The sequence below is a fragment of the Tamandua tetradactyla genome, chromosome 8, assembly GCF_023851605.1.
Source record: "Tamandua tetradactyla isolate mTamTet1 chromosome 8, mTamTet1.pri, whole genome shotgun sequence".
NCBI classification, from domain to species: domain Eukaryota; kingdom Metazoa; phylum Chordata; class Mammalia; order Pilosa; family Myrmecophagidae; genus Tamandua; species Tamandua tetradactyla.
In genome coordinates this window covers 29,467,221-29,485,691 of record NC_135334.1, presented here as the reverse complement: position 1 = coordinate 29,485,691, position 18,471 = coordinate 29,467,221, and the positions used below count along the sequence as shown (strand labels likewise).

General features: G+C 36.4%; 1 protein-coding gene across 4 annotated transcripts in view; it reads right to left on the bottom strand.

The window, feature by feature from the left end:
- ALG9 (ALG9 alpha-1,2-mannosyltransferase) overlaps positions 1 to 18,471 on the bottom strand; it is a 222,550-nt gene that overhangs the window by 117,546 nt on the left and 86,533 nt on the right. The window lies entirely within an intron of this gene.

Genomic DNA, 18,471 nt, shown 5'->3' with positions numbered 1-18,471 from the left:
AAGAAATATTACTCAGCCATAAAAGAAATGATGTTCTGATATATGCAACAACATGGATGAACCCAGAAGACACCAAGTTGAGTGAAATAAGCCAGACGCAAAAGGATGAATATTGTATGATCTCACTGATATGAAGAAATTAGAATAAGCAAAGTCATAGAGTTAGCATCTAGAATTTGGTTACCAGGGGAGAGGGCAGGATAAGGAATAAGGATTTAATGCTTAATTGCACAGTTACTATTTGGGATGATAGAAACATTTTAGTAATGGATGGCGGCAATAACAGCACAACAATGTGGATGTAACTAATACTACTAAATCATATGTATGAATTTGATTACATGGGAAAATCTAGGTTGTATATATGTTACTAGAATAAAATTTTTTTTAAATCAACATAGGCCTGACATTCACGACACAGTGAATGAAACCTATTATAAATGATGAATGATAATTAATAGCACAATATAAAAATCTTCTTTTGTGAATTTTAACAAATGTACCACACTAATACAAGGTGCTAATAATGGGGTAGTATATTAGTTTGCAGCTGCTAGAATACGATATACTAGAACTGGAATGGCTTTTAAAAAGGGAAATTTAATACATTACAAATTTACATTTAACCCTATAAAAATGTCCAAACTAAGGCATCCAAGAAAAAAATAGCTTAATTCAAGGAAGGCCAATGGTCAGGAACAATCTATCAGCTGGGTAGTTACGTGGCTGGCATCTAGTGGTCCCTTGCTCCTGGGCTCCATTACCTTCAGCCTCTGTTTCTGTGGGTATTCCTCACTTTGCTTCTCCGGGGCTAGCTTTCATCTATTGAATCCTCTTGGCTCTCTCCAGGTTCTGGCTTGCTTAACATCTCATGGCAACATCTGCTAGGCTTCAAGCATCTGCAAACATCGGTGCATCTGGTTCTCCAAGTGTCAGCATCTGTGTCAGCTCTGCTCTGCAATTTCAGCTCGGCTCTGTCATTTCTGAGTTTCTCTAAAGTATTTCTCCTTTTAAAGACTCTAGTAAACTAACCAAGACCCACCTGGAATGGGTGGAGTCACATCTCCATCTAATCAAAAGATAATACCCACAATTGGCCATGTCACCTCTCTGTGAAGATAATCTAATTAAAAATTTCCAACCTACAATATTGAATCAGGATTAAAAGAAAATGGCTGCCCCTAGAAGACTAAGTCAGGATTAATACCTGGCTTTTCTGGGGTACCTAATATTTTCAAACCAGCACAGGTGGTATATGGGAACTCTGCATTTTATGCACGATTATTTTTTTAAACCTACAACTACTCAAATAAAAATTTTTAAGTTAAAAAAAAAATCCATGGTAGTCAACTCTGCAGGTGAAATCATTACCCTCCCCCCTACATGGGACCTGAAATCCAGGGGGGAAAGTCTCCCTGAAAACATGGGATATGATTTCTAGGGATTAGCCCCTGGCACCATGGGATTGACAATGCCATCCTGACCAAAAGGAGGTAGAAGAAGGGTATCAGTGGTTGAGAGAGTTCAAATAGAATCAAGAGGCTACTCGGGACGCCGCACTTACACAAGCTTCAACTAGACACTGCTATACATCATAGTTTGCTAAACCCCACAAAACCATTCCTGCCAATTTTAAAGAACACCTAAGGCTTTGTCTGAGATTCTACAAAGGTTCTATACACTATGATTACTTTCCAGAAACCTATAACCTCTAGATGGGTTCCTAGGCCAAATAAGTCCTAAAACCCAGAGGGACCAGCCTGTCCAGAATATCAACTAGTTCCATCTCCCATCCCATATTATCGACAGCTGCATCCAACATGAAAAAGATAGAATGGGCATAGCCATACAACCCTAAAGATTGGGTGAAGGCTCAAAGGAAATAGTGGAGTTATAAAGAGAAGGTAGGTTTTGACAAATGAGTGCTATTGCTGAATCTTTATACTGATACTTCTCTAAGTCTCCACTGTGTTGGAGCAGGTAGAAATAAAAATCTAAAATTGTGGAAATGCAACCCATATCAAACTCTGAAAACTGTTCTACAATTAATTATTGTGGTATGCTTCAAAATGTATTGCTTTTTTGTTATATGTTATTTTTCACACAAAAAAAAATTCATAGGACTGTACATCCTATGTACTGTGAATCCTAAGGTAAATCACAGACTGTAGTTAATAGTACAACTACTAAAATATTCTTTTATCACACATAAAATTGTAGCATGCTAATGCAAGGTGTTAATAATTGGGTGGTATAGGGGAAACCCTGCATTTTATGCAACGTTTTTCTTTAAACCCACAACTTCTTTAACTAAAAAAAAAAGTTAAACAGTAAAGGAAGACTTGAATGAAAAACAACAATACCTACACCACAACCTTCCTTGTTCCTCTATTCAGCTTCCTAGAAGTAACTATTCACAACTCTTCTAGCTTCTTCTTCTGAATAGCTTTTGATTTCTCAATTATCAGATAATATAAACTATGAGATAATATAAAGTATATATATTAGATAATATAAAATATAAATCAGATAATATAATATAAGTTGATAGCACTTAGAATGGCTTAGAGCTATGTATCCTGGAAAAGCATGTTCTTAAACTTAATTCATTCCTGCGTGTGAACGCTTGTAAACAGGACTTTTGGATGAGTACTTCAGTTAAAATGTGACCCTTAATGCTATCAAGGGACGTAATCATATTACTGAAGTCCTTACAGGGAAACACGGGGAGAGGGAGGGAGGGAGGGAGGGAGAGAGGGGGAGAGAGAGTGAGTGAGAGAGAGAGAGAGAGAGAGAGAGAGAGAGAGAGAGAGAGAGAGAGAGCGCCAGCGAGGGAGCGAGCCACAGGGAGGAGCCAAAAGCTGGATTCCACTTTTTTTTTAAATGGAACCTGGAAGAGAAAGGAGCAGCCAAGAGAGGCCACCAGGCAACAGAAAAGCCAAAGATCAAGGAGCATCAGCAGCCAGCCCCAAACGTCACAGTCTTCTGGGAGAAAACACTGCCTTGCTGATATCTTGACTTTGCACTTCTCCTAGCCTCAAAATTATGAGCCAATACATTTCCATTGTTTAAGCCAACCAGCATGGTATTTGCTTTAGCTGCCAGGAAACTAAAAAAGTACTTGATCGTCTTGGTATGGATCTCTTCTCATCCAACATTTTAGGTACTGTTTGTGGGCTCTTTCAATCTGAAAACTGATGTCCTTCAACTCTGAGGAATGTTCTTACATTATTTCTTTGGTAATTTTCTCTCCTTTGTTTCATCTGTTTTCTCCTGTTAGCTAGATTCAGAATCCCCTGTTTTTTCTTTCTTCGCCTAACTTCCAACTCTTTGTGATTTTTGCTTATTTTTTGTATTGCTATAGTATGGAAGATTTCTTCAACTTCATCCTCAAATCATTCTACTCATTTTAAAATCTCCACTGTCTATTTTTAATTTTTAGAACTTCTTTCTTATTTTTCCCTTCTCAAAGCATATTTCTTATTTTATGAATTCCCAAATCTTTTTTTAATCTATCATGGAATACTGACTATAGAAGTTTATAACTTTTCTGCTTCCTACATTGTTTCCTTTTTTTCTTCATAGTTCATTCGTTCATTCTTTCTTTCTCTCTCTCTCTGTCTTGCTCTTTCTTGTTAGGGACTTTTCTCAAATGACAGGTGGCAATGCTTTTTGTCACTTTGGTATTTTTAGCACATAGTGTTGAATGAATGGATGAATGAACAAATCAACCATGGAACAGAATGAAGAACTGATTAAGAATGAAAAAGATACCAAAAGATTTTAGATCACTGTTATTTGCTGATAAGATTTACAGATCATTATCTTTTTAAACCATTCACTCAGAACTACTGGAACTACCCAGTAGTCTTTCTTGGCATACTTACCAGACAGACGAGGCTTTTTGCCAACAACAGGCAAATTAAATATGTTCCCCTCCTGCCTGGAAGAGTTTACATATTACTTCATAGACTATTTGCCTTACCTACAGCATTATCCTCTTTTTATTCCTTTTTTTTTTTTTAATTGCTCTTTATAGCTTTTAAGTAGGTAAACCACATCTATTTCTTTAAAGCCATCTAGATTTTGGTTGGAGAAAGGGCAGCAGCAGCAAAGGCAGTTTTAAATATAATGATTGAAAATGACTGACTTAAAGAGAGGTCAAAATGCTAAAGGCTAAAATTACTTAATAAGAAACAAATCTCCAAATTTTGAGTTTAAAGTTCTTCCTATGCTCAAAGAAGGGAAATCTGAGATTAACTGAGGGCATACTCAGGTACTATTTGTAAAGCATACCAGAAAGCTTCTCTCTTTTTTTAAATCTTTTAACTGCAATATCTTCAGATAACATACAGTCCATTCAAAGTATATAATCAATGGCTCACAGTATCATCACATATTTGTATATTAATCACCATGATCATTTTTAGAACATCTGCATCACTCCAGAAAAAGAAAAAAGAAACAAACCCATACATCCCATACCCCTTACCTGACCCTCTCTTTGAACACTAGTATTTCAATCTTCCCCAATTTTTTTTTTACCCCTTATCCAACATGCATTATTTATTTATTTTTTGTCCTTTTTTTTTTTCACTCATTTGTCCATACCCTGGATAAAGGGAGCGTCAACCACAAGGTCTTTACAATCACAGGGTCACACTATAAAAGTTATATAGTTATACAATCATCTTCAAAAATCAAGGCTACTGGAATACAGTTCAACAATTTCAGGTACATCCCTCTAGCCACTCCAATACACCATAAAGTAAAAAGGGTTACCTTTATAATGCATAAAAGAATAACCTCCAGGATAACATTTCAACTCTGTTTGAAATCCAGAGAGCTTCTTAGTAGTTCTGAATACTTGATATCTATAAGTTTTATAATACTTATTTTTTCAAATGATGAAAGGAAAACATAATTTACTGTAAAAATGTGAGGGGGAAAAAGCATTTAAAAAAACCACTTATAATCCCACCACCCAAAGGAAATCACTATCAACCTGCTGACAGTGTGACAGATCTTTTGATCTACATATATTGATTCTCCCTCACAAAATCTGGATCGGGCTATATATACTGCTTTACCAGGACTGTTTTTAGTTTGAAATTTCTCAATTTGAAGCCCTGATAACAACAAGTGACCCTTAGATATGAAGGGTAAAGTATCACTAGTTGAGTTAAAAGTCAGAAAGAATAATTTTTTCTCTAAATCTTATCAATATCTCACACTGCAAAATCTCGGCCCACTCTTCATAACCACATCATTTGCAATATCAAAAGACTGAATCTAAATCGTTAGAAGTTATATCAAATACTCGTTTTTTTTTTGTTTCTTCAGAGTTAATCATTCTTTCTTGCATCAAAAATAACAAAATTGTAGGGTGACATTAACACATGATTGTGAAACAAAAATGTGTTTCATTTCATTAGTCACAGGCTATATATCAACCAGATGTCGAAGCTAAAAATATGCCATAATTGAAAACTTTGTAAAACACAAGCATTTAAGACTCATTTTGAAAGAAATGTTACTTCTTTCAGTTTCTAACAACCCACGAGCAGCTTTGGAGAAGAACAAATTAGCACCTCTAAGACAAAAGAAAAAAGATATTGGGGGGGAATCATTTATTGATAATATCACATTGTTTTAATCTTTTTGATAAAAATATACTAAGGATGATAATTTAATGCTACTCCAGATGTAAACAAAAATAGAAATTCTCACAGAAAAGAAAAAGCATGAGACCAAGGGTAGAGGCCATTAATGAAACGTGGGCATTTTTCTGGGGGAAGAGCAATTTTAGGAGAGTTGGGCAGGAATTAATATTCTCACAGCTTTTTCTTGTCATCTGTAGTACTCTGCCAGTGTCATGGGCAGCACTGATATCTTCTCAATTCTCAAACATGTGTATCACACTCAGGTAGCACTACACAGCACTGAGTAAGCAACAGATGGGCTTTCATTGCTGGTCATCAGTGCCTATGGCCCAGGAATCATGTCTTAAAATAAGGTTTTGCCACTATAAAATATTTTATTAGAAAACAGACAATGGTATAAACTGAAATATGAATATTCCAACTGGATTTCAACTGTAGTAACAGAAAATTGGAAAGAGACACAAAGAAATTTCAAGGGTCTTAAAAATTCATAAAGTAATTTCAGAAGAAAATATACTTCACTCAATTGCATAAAGGAATCACAGACTCTCATAACTACTAGTCCAGTGCTTTTGCCACTACATCATGTTGCCAGTACTCAATATCTACTATGATACTTCCTTTACTCAAATAGGAACATTAGGATCTGAGAGGAAACATTTGATAAAGAGAGTTCAAGCATTTTTCTGGCTTTTCATTTTCTCTTGTGTATATATATATATTTAATATACATATTACATTTAAAAAGAGGTTCCCTGGACCAGATAAGTGCTAAAACTTAGAGGGCTCACCGTCTGCAGAACATGAGAGAGTTCTATCTCCCTACCCCATACAACTGACAGACCCTTCCAACCGGAAAAAGTTAGAATGGCCATAGCCCAAATATCCCTAAAGAGAGGGATAGAAAGATCAAAGGTGATGGTGGAGTTATTCAGAGAAGGTAGGGTTTAACAAACAAATATGATTTTTGAATCATTAAACTAATATTTCTTTTAGTCTCCAGTATCTTAGAGCAGCTAGACATAAAAACCTAAAATTGTGGAACTGTAACCCATATCAAACTCTGAAATCTGTTCTACAACTAACTGCTATGCTATGCTTTGAAATTTATTGCTTTTTTGTATATATGTTATTTTTCACAAAAAAAGTCAATTGTGATGATAAAAAGTACTTATTCCTTCTAGCCTACTAAATTCTGGAGTTAGAAGGAAAAATCTGAAAGGATGGCATGGTAGCCCATAACAAACTCTGGGATCTGTCCTGTAAATACTTGTTAAAGAGTGCTTTGAAATCTATTGCTTTTTTGTTTCTTTGTTTTGTATATGTGTTAAATTATACAATAAAAAAAAGTCTAAAAAAATTCAAAAAGAGTAGTTGTCACCCAAACAATCTTATAGTTTTTCTGCACCCTAAAAAATACCTGTTGAAATTTTAAACTCACAAGAAAATTTTACTGTACTGAAAAACGTAAACCCACAGGCAAAAATTTGGGGTCTTTCAATCAATATAGATCATGGAAAATCACTTCCAACATCACAGGCATACTAGAGCATTAATTTTAAACAAGTTTTTGAACAGCTTTCATTTAAATTCTTAGTAGATTCCAATCTTATTCCACTGTACATATTATAAAAACATGAATCTGCTTGCTTTGATACCCAAGGCTGTTAGCAATTAGGGAGAAGATCTAGAGGGCCTTTTATTTCCTTCTCCAATAAAGACTTCCAAAAAGGGAATGAAAAAAAAGATACAAAGAAAGAGAAAGAGAAAAAGAAAAGGATATGGGGGGTTCTGATCATTCCTACTGATAGGAAAAACATAATACTCACTACTTAAAAGTACCTGGGGTATAAAAAAAGAACTCTAGAAACGGAAAATAACTTTTTTTTACAAAGTAATGCTCAGATATTTAATGTCTGTTCAGTCCTGTTAAATCAAGGAATGATTATCTATTACTTGAAAACATATATTCTAGTATTATACCACATGAATAAATTATAAGTACTTTTAAAGGTAAAAGGAAGTATGAAAAAAATTTTTAAATCCTTAAACAAAGCTTCTTATCATAGGACCAACATTTGTCAAGTTAGATAAAAGTAATCAATAACCAATTTATTTTTACAAAGATGAAGACAGCCAAGCTTCTAGCAAATCTGCTTAAGTATTAAATGACCATCAGATAAAAGTCTTATCTGTAAGCTTCCTCCTGAACATTTTTTTTTTTTCTCCAAAACCTATCTACTGACAATCAGATACCAGATTTGGAGCTGGAAGGATATCTCCTTCAAATAATGAATGAAAATTCTGTTTTGTCAAGAAACAGAAAGGTGTCACTGTTAGGATTATCTGTGTCTCTCCATGTATCTTTTAAAATCAGATCTTGATGCCAGCAGAGTATCACGGCATGTTCCACTGTAAATACCACCTGTTCAATAATGGATGTTCCCTGGCTGTTCTAGTTTGCTAGCTGCCAGAACTGCAATATACCAGAAATGGAACAGCTTTTAAAAGGGGGAATTTGGGGGGGGGGGGGGGGCCAAGATGGCGGTTTAGCAAGGTGCAATTTTAGTTCGTCCTCCAGAACAACTACTAAATAACCAGAAACAGTACAGAACAGCTCCCAGAGCCACGACAGTTACTGGACACACAGGATACCCCAGTATGGACCAGCTGGACAGGCTGCAAGTTCCCCCAGAACTGTGAGTTCCCCAAGCCGCGGTGGCTGGCATCCGGCGCCCCTCCCCCACAGGCCCTTCCCAGAGGGAAAGGAAAGACACTTAAACAGTAGCAGGGACTGAGTCCAACCAAACACCAATTGTGGCATTAATCAACAAATTCTGATGACTAAAAATAGGCTCCCAATCAGGCGAACCTGGTCAAGGCGGAGGTCGCTTATTGGGCTAACCGAAAAAGAGGAAGGGATGAAACAGAGGTTTTTGTGGCTGTCTCTACAGAGGCTTGGCTGCCACTGGATTCAGCGGCAGGACTACTCAGGTTGCAACTGCCCCAGGCATAGGTACAAACGGACTGCTTTCAGGGCTGTCTCCCACCTGTGCCTTCCCCAGGGGAGGGGTGGAGCCCAACTCAGGTGGAATCCCTCTCTCAAGGAATTCAGAACCCAGGGCTCTGAATTTTGAAGCCATTAAAACCAGCCTACAACCTCTCCTCTGTCTCCACCACACCCCCAGCAGGGAGAGTCTTCCAAACTTAAAGGTGCCACATCTTTTGCTGGTGGGATCCGTAGGCAAACAAGCACCACATACTGGGCAGGAAAAGAAAAACAGAGCCCAGAGACTTCACAGGAAAGTCTTTTAACCTGCTGGGTCTCACCCTCAGGGAAAACTGACGCAGGTGACTCCTTCCCCCTGATAGGAATTCAGTTTAGTCCAGAAAAACCTGGCTGGAGTCTATATTGCCTATGTAGACCCTCCTAAGGGTGGGGACGGAAAAGGCACCTTACAAGCAGGGCAAGAAAAAAGAGAACAAGAATTGAAAAATTATCCTCTGTTAAACAAAACCTAAGCTAGAGGTCCAGAAAAAGCTGAACTGAAGGTCAAAGAACAGATAGACAACAAACTCATCTAGCAAGAAAACCCTAGGTAAGATAAGTGAAAGCAATCTCGAGAATAAACTAATTAAGGTAATTAAATGTCTAGACACGAGCAAAAATTAACAAATCACATCAGAAAAATAAAAAATCTGGCCCAGTCAAAGGAACAAACCAGTAGTTCAAATGAGATACAGGAACTGAAACACTTAATTCAGAATATACAAACCGACATGGAAAACCTCATCAAAAACCAAATCAATGAATTGAAGGAGGATATGAAGAAGGTAAGGAATGAACAAAAAGAAGAAATGGAAAGTCTGAAAAACAAATCACAGAACTTATGGGAATGAAAGGTACAGTAGAAGAGATGAAAAAAACAATGGAAACCTACAATGGTAGATTTCAAGAGACAGAGGTTAGAATTAGTGAACTGGAGGATAGAACATCTGAAATCCAAAAAGAAAAAGAAATTATAGGGAAAAGAATGGAAAAATTTGAGCAGGGGCTCAGGGAATTGAATGATAATATGAAGCGCACAAATACACGTGTTGTGGGTGTCCCAGAAGGAGAAGAGAAGGGAAAAGGAGGAGAAAAACTAATGGAAGAAATTATCACTGAAAATTTCCCAACTCTTATGAAAGACCTAAAATTACAGATCCAAGAAGTGCAACGCACCCCAAAGAGAATAGATCCAAATAGACGTTCCCCAAGAAACTTACTAGTCAGAATGTCAGAGGTCAAAGAGGAAGAGAGGATCTTGAAAGCAGCAAGAGAAAAGGAATCCATCACATACAAGGGAAACCCAATAAGACTATATGTAGATTTCTCAGCAGAAATCATGGAGGCAAGAAGACAGTGGGATGATATATTTAAATTACTACAAGAGAAAAACTGCCAACCAAGAATTCTATATCTAGCAAAACTGTCCTTCAAAAATGAGGGAGAAATTAAAATATTTTCAGACAAAAAATCACTGAGAGAATTTGTGACCAAGAGACCAGCTCTGCAAGAAATACTAAAGGGAGCACTAGAGACAGATACGAAAAGACAGAACAGAGAGGTGTGGAGAATGGTGTAGAAAGAAGGAAAATTAGATATGATATATAAAATAAAAAAGGCAAAATCGTAGAAGTACTACCATACAGTAATAACACTAATGTTAATGGATTGAACTCCCCAATAAAAAGACATAGATTGACAGAATGGATTAAAAAACAGGATCCTTCTATATGCTGTCAACAGGAAACACATCTTAGACCCAAAGATAAACATAGGTTGAAAGTGAAAGGTTGGGAAAAGATATTTCATGCAAATAACAACCAGAAAAGAGCAGGAGTAGCTACACTAATATCCAACAAATTAGACTTCAAATGTAAAACAGTTAAAAGAGACAAAGAAGGATACTATGTATTAATAAAAGGAACAATTCAACATGAAGACATAACAATCATATATATTTATGCACCGAACCAGAATGCCCCAAAATATGTGAGGCAAACACTGCAAACACTGAAAAGGGAAATAGACACATCTACCATAATAGTTGGAGACTTCAACTCTCATCAATGGACAGAACATCTAGACAGAGGATCAATAAAGAAACAGAGAATTTGAATATTATAATAAATTAGCTAGACTTAACAGACATTTATAGGACACTACACCCCACAAAAGCAGGATACACCTTTTTCTCAAGTGCTCATGGATCATTCTCAAAGATACACCATATGCTGGGTCACAAAGCAAGTCTCAACAAATTTAAAAAGATTGAAATCATACACAACACTTTCTCAGATCATAAAGGAATGAAGTTGGAAATCAATAATAGGCAGAGTGTCAGAAAATTCACAAATATGTGGAGGCTCAACAACACACTCTGAAACGACCAGTGGGTCAAGGAAGAAATTACAAGAGAAATCAGTAAATATCTCGAGGCAAATGAAAATGAAAACACAACATATCAAAACTTACGGGATGCAGCAAATGCAGTGTTAAGAGGGAAATTTATTGCCCTAAATGCCCATATCAAAAAAAAAGAAAAAAGAAAGAGCAACGCCTGAGAAATTAACTGTCCACTTGGAAGAAGTACAGAAAGAACAGCAAACTAACCCCAAAGCAAGCAAAAGGAAAGAAATAACAAAGATTAGAGCTGAAATAAATGAAATTGAGAACAATTGAGAAAATCAATAAAACCAGAAGTTGGTTCTATAAGAAAATGAATAAGATTGATGGGCCCTTAGTAAGATTGACAAAAAGAAGAAGAGAGAGGATGCAAATAAACAAGATCAGAAATGGAAGAGGAGACATAACCACTGACCCCACAGAAATAAAGGAGGTAATAACAGGATACTATGAACAACTTTATGCTAATAAATACAAAAATGTAGATGAAATGGACAACTTCCTAGAAAGGCATAAACAACCAACTTTGACTCAAAAAGAAATAGATAACCTCAACAAACCAATGACAAGTAAAGAAATTGAATCAGTCATTAAAAAGCTTACCAAAAAGAAAAGTCCAAGACCAGACAGCTTCACATGTGAATTCTACCAAACATTCCAGAAAGAATTAGTAACAACCTTGCTCAAACTCTTCAAAAAAATTGAAGTGGAGGGAAAGCTATCTAATTCATTCTATGAAGCCAACATCACCCTCATACCAAAACCAGGCAAAGATATTACAAAAAAAGAAAACTACAGACCAATCTCTCTAATGAATATAGATGCAAAAATCCTGAACAAAATTCTAGCAAATTGAATCCAGCAACACATTAAAAGAATTATACATCATGACTAAGTAGGATTCATCCCAGGTATGCAAGGATGGTTCAACATAAGAAAATCAATTAATGTAATACACCATCCATATCAACAAATCAAAGCAGAAAAATCACATGATCATCTCAGTTGATGCAGAGAAGGCATTTGACAAAATTCAACATCCTTTCCTGTTGAAAACAGTTCAAAGGATAGGAATACAAGGGAATTTCCTTAAAATGATAAAGGGAATATATGAAAAACTCACACCTAACATCATCCTCAATGGGGAAAAACTGAAAACTTTCCCCCTAAGATCAGGAACAGGACAAAGATGTCCACTATCACCACTGTTATTCAACATTCTGTTGAAGTTCTAGCCAGAGCAATTAGACAAGAAAAAGAAATACGAGGCATCAAAATTGGAAAGGAAGAAATAAAACTATCACTGTTTGCAGATGATATGATACTGCAAGTCGAAAACCCTGAAAAATCCACAGCAAAACTACTAAAGCTAATAAACGAGTACAGCAAAGTGGCAGATTACAAGATCAACACTCAAAAATTTGTAGTGTTTCTATACAGTAGTAATGAACAATCTGAGGGGGAAATCCAGAAACAAATTCCATTTACAATTGCAACTAAAAGAATAAAATACTTAGGAATAAATTTAATTAAAGAGACAAAAGACTTAGACAAAGAAAACTACAAGAAACTGTTAAAAGAAATCACAGAAGACCTAAATAGATGGAAGGGCGTACCATGTTCATGGACTGGAAGATTAAATATAGTTAAGATGTCAATTCTACCTAAATTGATTTACAGATTCAATGCAATACCAATCAAAATCCCAACAACTTACTTTTCAGAAAAACTAATAAGCAAATTTATCTGGAAGGGCAGGGTGCCCCGAATAGTTAAAATATCCTGACACAAAAAAATGAAGTTGAAGGTCTCACACTACCTGACTTTAAGGCATATTATGAAGCCACAGTGGTCAAAACAGCACGGTACTGGCATAAAGACAGATATATTGACCAATGGAATCAAATAGAGTGTTCAGATATAGACCCTCTCATCTATGGACAACTGATCTTTGATAAGGCAGTCAAGCCAACTCACCTGGGACAGAACAGTCTCTTCAATAAATGGTGCCTAGAGAACTTGATATCCATTTGCAAAAGAATGAAAGAGGACCCGTATCTCACACCCTATAGAAAAGTTAACTCAAAATGGATTGAAGACCTAAACATTAGGTCTAAGACCATAAAACAGAGGAAAATGTAGGGAGATATCTTATAAATCTTATAATTGGAGGTGGTTTTATAGACCTTACACTTAAAGCAAGAGCACTGAAGAAAGAAAGAAAGAAATGGGAACTCCTCAAAATTAACACTTTTGTGCATCAAAGAAATTCATCAAGAGAGTAAAAAGACAGCTTACATAATGGGAGACAATATTTGGAAATGACATATCAGGTAAAGGTCTAGTATCCAGAATTTATAAAGAGATTGTTCAACTCAACAACAAAAAGACAGACTACCCAATTTCAAAATGGGAAAAAGACTTGAACAGACACTTTTCAGAAGAGGAAACACAAATGGCCAAAAGGCACATGAAGAGATGCTCAATGTCTCTGGCCATTAGAGAAATTCAAATCAAAACCACACTGAGATATCATCTCACACCCACCAGAATGGCCATTATCAACAAAACAGAAAATAACAAGTGCTGGAGAGGATGTGGAGAAAGAGGCACGCTTATTCACTGTTGATGGGAATGTCAAATGGTGCAACCACTGTGGAAGGCAGTTTGGCAGTTTCTCAAAAAGCTGAATATAGAATTGCCATATGACCCAGCAATACCACTGCTAGGTATCTACTCAGAGGACTTAAGGGCAGAGACACAAACGGACACTTGCACACCAATGTTTATAGCAGCATTATTTATAATTGCAAAGAGATGGAAACAGCCAAAATGTCCATCAACAGAAGAGTGGCTAAACAAACTGTGGTATATACATACGATGGAATTTTATGCAGCTTTAAGACAGAATAAACTTATGAAGTATGTAACAACATGGATGGACCTTGAGAACATTATGCTGAGTGAGACTAGCCAAAAACTAAAGGACAAATACTGTATGGTCTCACTGATATGAACTGACATTAGTGAATAAACTTGCAATATGTCGTTGGTAACAGAGATCATCAGGAGATAGAAATAGGGTAAGATATTGGGTAATTGGAGCTGAACGGATACAGACTGTGCAACAGGACTGGATACAAAAACTCAGAAATGGACAGCACAATACTACCTAACCGTAATATAATTACGTTAAAACACTGAATGGAGCTGCATGTGAGAATGATAGAGGGAGGAGGGCTGGGGACATAAATGAAATCAGAAAGAAAGATAGACAATAAAGATTGAGATGGTATAATCTAGGAATGCCTAGAGTGTATAAGAATAGTGAAATGTACAATGTACAAATTTTAAAAATGTTTTTGCACAAGGAAGAATAAAGGAATGTCATTATTGCAGGGTGCTGAAAATAGATGGTAATTAATATTTTAAAATTTCACCTTATGTATGAGAGTATAGCAAAAAATGTTTATTTGGTAGAAAATTTATATTTTGACTGGAGCATTTCCTAATATAACTTATGTAGATAGTTTGATTGAACGTCCCAAGTACTTGGAATCTCAGGTAGGACATGAGATTTTGTTGGTTTGTCCAGAGTGATGCCCCGATAAATTCCACAGTGATTTGATCAGTGAGTGGAAAAGTATTTGCAAGCCCCCTTCGGGGAATGGTGAGAGCAGGGAGAAATTCAACTTTCCCAAGTTGAATTCTTGATATTCTCACAAGCAGTGTGGACAACCAAAGCTACAGGCTGAGCTCAAGACTGAGCCCCAGTCTTGGGGTTTGTTCATATGAAACTTAACCCCACAAAGGATAGGTCAGGTCTACTTAAAATTTAGGCCTAAGAGTCACCCCCAAGAGAGCCTCTTTAGTTGCTCAGATGTGGCCTCTCTCTCTCCAGCCAACATGACGAGCAGTCTCACCACCCTTCCCCTCTGTACGTGGGACATGACTCCCAGGGGTGTGGACCTTCCTGGCAACGTGGGACAGAGATCCTGGAATAAGCTGCGACTCAGCATCAAGGGACTGAGAAAAACCCTAGAATGAGCTGAGAATTAACAACAAGGGATTGAGAGAACCTTCTCGACCAAAAGGGGGAAGAGTGAAATGAGACTAAGTGTCAATGCCTGAGAGATTCCAAACAGTCGAGAGGTTATCCTGGAGGTTATTCTTACGCATTATGTAGATATCACCTTGTTGTTCAAGATGTAGTGGAGAGGCTGGAGGGAACTGCCTGAAAATGTAGAGCTGTGTTTCAGTAGCCATGTTTCTTGATGATGATTGAACAATGATATAGCTTTCACAATGTGACTCTGTGAATGTGAAAACCTTGTGTCTGATGCTCCTTTTATCTACCATATCAACAGAAGAGTAGAACACATGGAATAAAAATAAATAATAGGGGGAACAAATGTTAAAATAAATTTAGTTTGAAATGCTAGTGGTAAATGAAAGTGAGGGTAAGGGGTATGGTATGTATAACTTTTTTCTCTATTCTCGTTTTATTTCTTTTTCTGTTGTCTTTTTATTTCTTTTTCTAAATCGATGCAAATGTTCTAAGAAACGATGCATATGCAACTATGTGATGATATTAAGAATTACTGATTACATATGTAGAATGGAATGATATCTTATTGTTTTGTTTGTTTGTTGTTAATTTTTTAATTAATAAAAAAATGGGGAATTTATTGCAAATATACAGTTCTAAGGCCATGAAATTGTCCAAATTAAAGCAAGTCTATAAAAATGTCCAAATTAAGGTACCAAGAAGAGATCACCTTCACTGAAGAAAGGCCAATGAAGTTCAAGGTTCTCTCTCAACTGAAAGGCACATGGTGAACATGGCATCATCTGCTAGCTTTCTCTCCAGGCTTCTTGTTCCATGAAGCTCCCCCAGGGGCACTTTCCTTCTTCATCTCCAAAGGTCTCTGGCTGGTGGGCTCTCAGCTTCATGGATCTGTCATGGCTTTGCTTTCTAGGAATCTCAAGCCTTTTCCAGAATGCTTCCTTTCTCAAAGGATTCAAGTAAAGTAATCAAGACCCACCTGAAACGGGTGGAGGCACATCTCCCTCTATTCAAGTGGCAATAACTTAATCAAATTTCTAACCTACATTATTGAATAGGGATTAAGAGAAATGGTTGCTCCCACAAAACTGAATTACAATTAAAACCTGGACTTTTGAGGGCACATAAATCCTTTCAAACCAGCACACTGACTAATTAATACTTACCATGAAAGAATTTACAGCAAATATATATCTATATTTCTATAATATAGTTATAACAGTGCAGTAGAAATCAGAGAACCTTTATAAACATTTATTCCTAAATCTTCATAAACTCAAGGAAGACAGTGAAATAAAGAAGGTCACACATGTTTCCTAGCTTCCATGCAGACCAGAAACAGTGGAGAGACTGAACCACTCAGTATTGAAGCCAAGCACTACCTAAAACCTGTCACTAAGAGCCAAAAGGCAAATAAAAATAATGCTGCCACCTACCACACTTAGGAAAGATGGAATAATTATTTTGCCTCCCTAAATGAACCTAGACTTAAAACCAAAATTGATACCACAAGTAACGAGCACCAAGGATAGTACAGCATGTGCTCCTACGGAGCTTGGGCCAAGGTATTTGGCCATTACAGTCATGATTCTGGTACCATTTCTTAAATAACTAAACACATTAAATTTCAAAAATAATTGAGTTTTTTTTTCGAATACCTATGCATACATATGGAAGAAAAAAACAGAAAACACTAAAGTGGTAACAGTGATAAGGCTGGATAATGAGATGATCGGTGATTTTTTCATCTTTACCTTTCATTATTTTATACAATGAACGTAAATTACTTTCATCAAAGAAAAAAAATTTTTTTAAACAATTAATGAAATGAAGTAAATCCATGATAGCACTTCATGTAAAATTGACAGTAAGCCATTAAATGTCCTTTTTACTTTCCAAAGGGTCAAAAGTATAATGGACTGAATTTGGAGAGCACTTCTCCCAGAATGTAGGAAAAGTACCCTAAACCAAAACACAAAAAAAATTCTGCAGGGAAACTCTAAAACACAGGAATGAGGACAAGGTGCAATAACAAACAACACACAACCAACAGATAGCTGACTTGTCAGCCAGCTTTTCAGTGACTCCTATCAGCATTCTGAAAATCTTCACCTTTCAGGCAAAAATAACACGGAGTCACTTTTAATCAAATTTAGGTAGCAGAGAATATGTAAATATGATCTAACCAGAAACAAGTGACCAAAGCCTAAGAAATGTACAAAAAGCCACTGCAGAGTTCATAGTCAGCTTTTCTCAATGTCACGATTCCAATAATGAATATGCATTTATCTACTCAGAAAGCATGTATAGGCTAATTACCAGGCATGCAGCACTATCCTAGATGTTATGGCGAAAACAAAAGAAATAGTTCCTTTGTAGCAGTCACAGTCTGATGGGGAAAGATAAGATATATAACAGAAATAGTTGAATAACATAAAACAACAGAATTAAATGTCTACATGAGCTATACATACAAGTACAGAAGGTACTTAAAGGAAGGACTGCTCAATGTGACTTAAATTGTTGGAAAACACTTGAGAGAGGAAGAGAATTTTGATAGTTTAGAAAGAGACAAGGGTAGTTCAGGCACAGTCCCCAACAAAAACAAAGGCTTTGGGGAGGAAAAGGCAACAATGAGTCTGGACAGACTAGAATAAAAATCAGGTTGGGGAAACAAAAGTAAGGAAGAACAGAAAGACTGAGGCAGATTATAAAGTCCCTTATATGTTCCCTTCCCTCTAATTCATCTAATACACTATCATCACACTAAGAATATTTGTTGTAAAATTTACTTGTGCCAGACCCTGTACTAAACAAGACAGAGGAATGCAATATCTAATCTTTTAATAATCTTCCAAATAGGTATTATTGTTCACATTTCACAGATAACAACTAGAATTAGTTAAACAGAGGAATCAGTAGTAAGCAAGAGAGTTGGGATTTGAACCCAGGCCTCTTTAATTCCAAAGCCCATGCTTTTTTTATTACGTCACATTACCTTTTACTAAAGCATAGCTCTGAATTATATATTCCCCCTATCATGATGTATTCTTCCATCCTTCTTGACTGTCCTATGTCCCCATGGTGATTCCCTATACATCAAAACCTGCTCTCAGGAGAGTTTTCATGGAAAAAATGAAAATGACCAATAACAGCTTACTCTGCCCAAGGGTATTTTCATTGTAACAGGAATTAGAACCTTAAATGAGAATAATTAAGCTCTGACTGATATCAGTGACTTGGGAGAAATACATATCTTACTTTCTCAGGTTGTCAGCCCAAGCATGTGT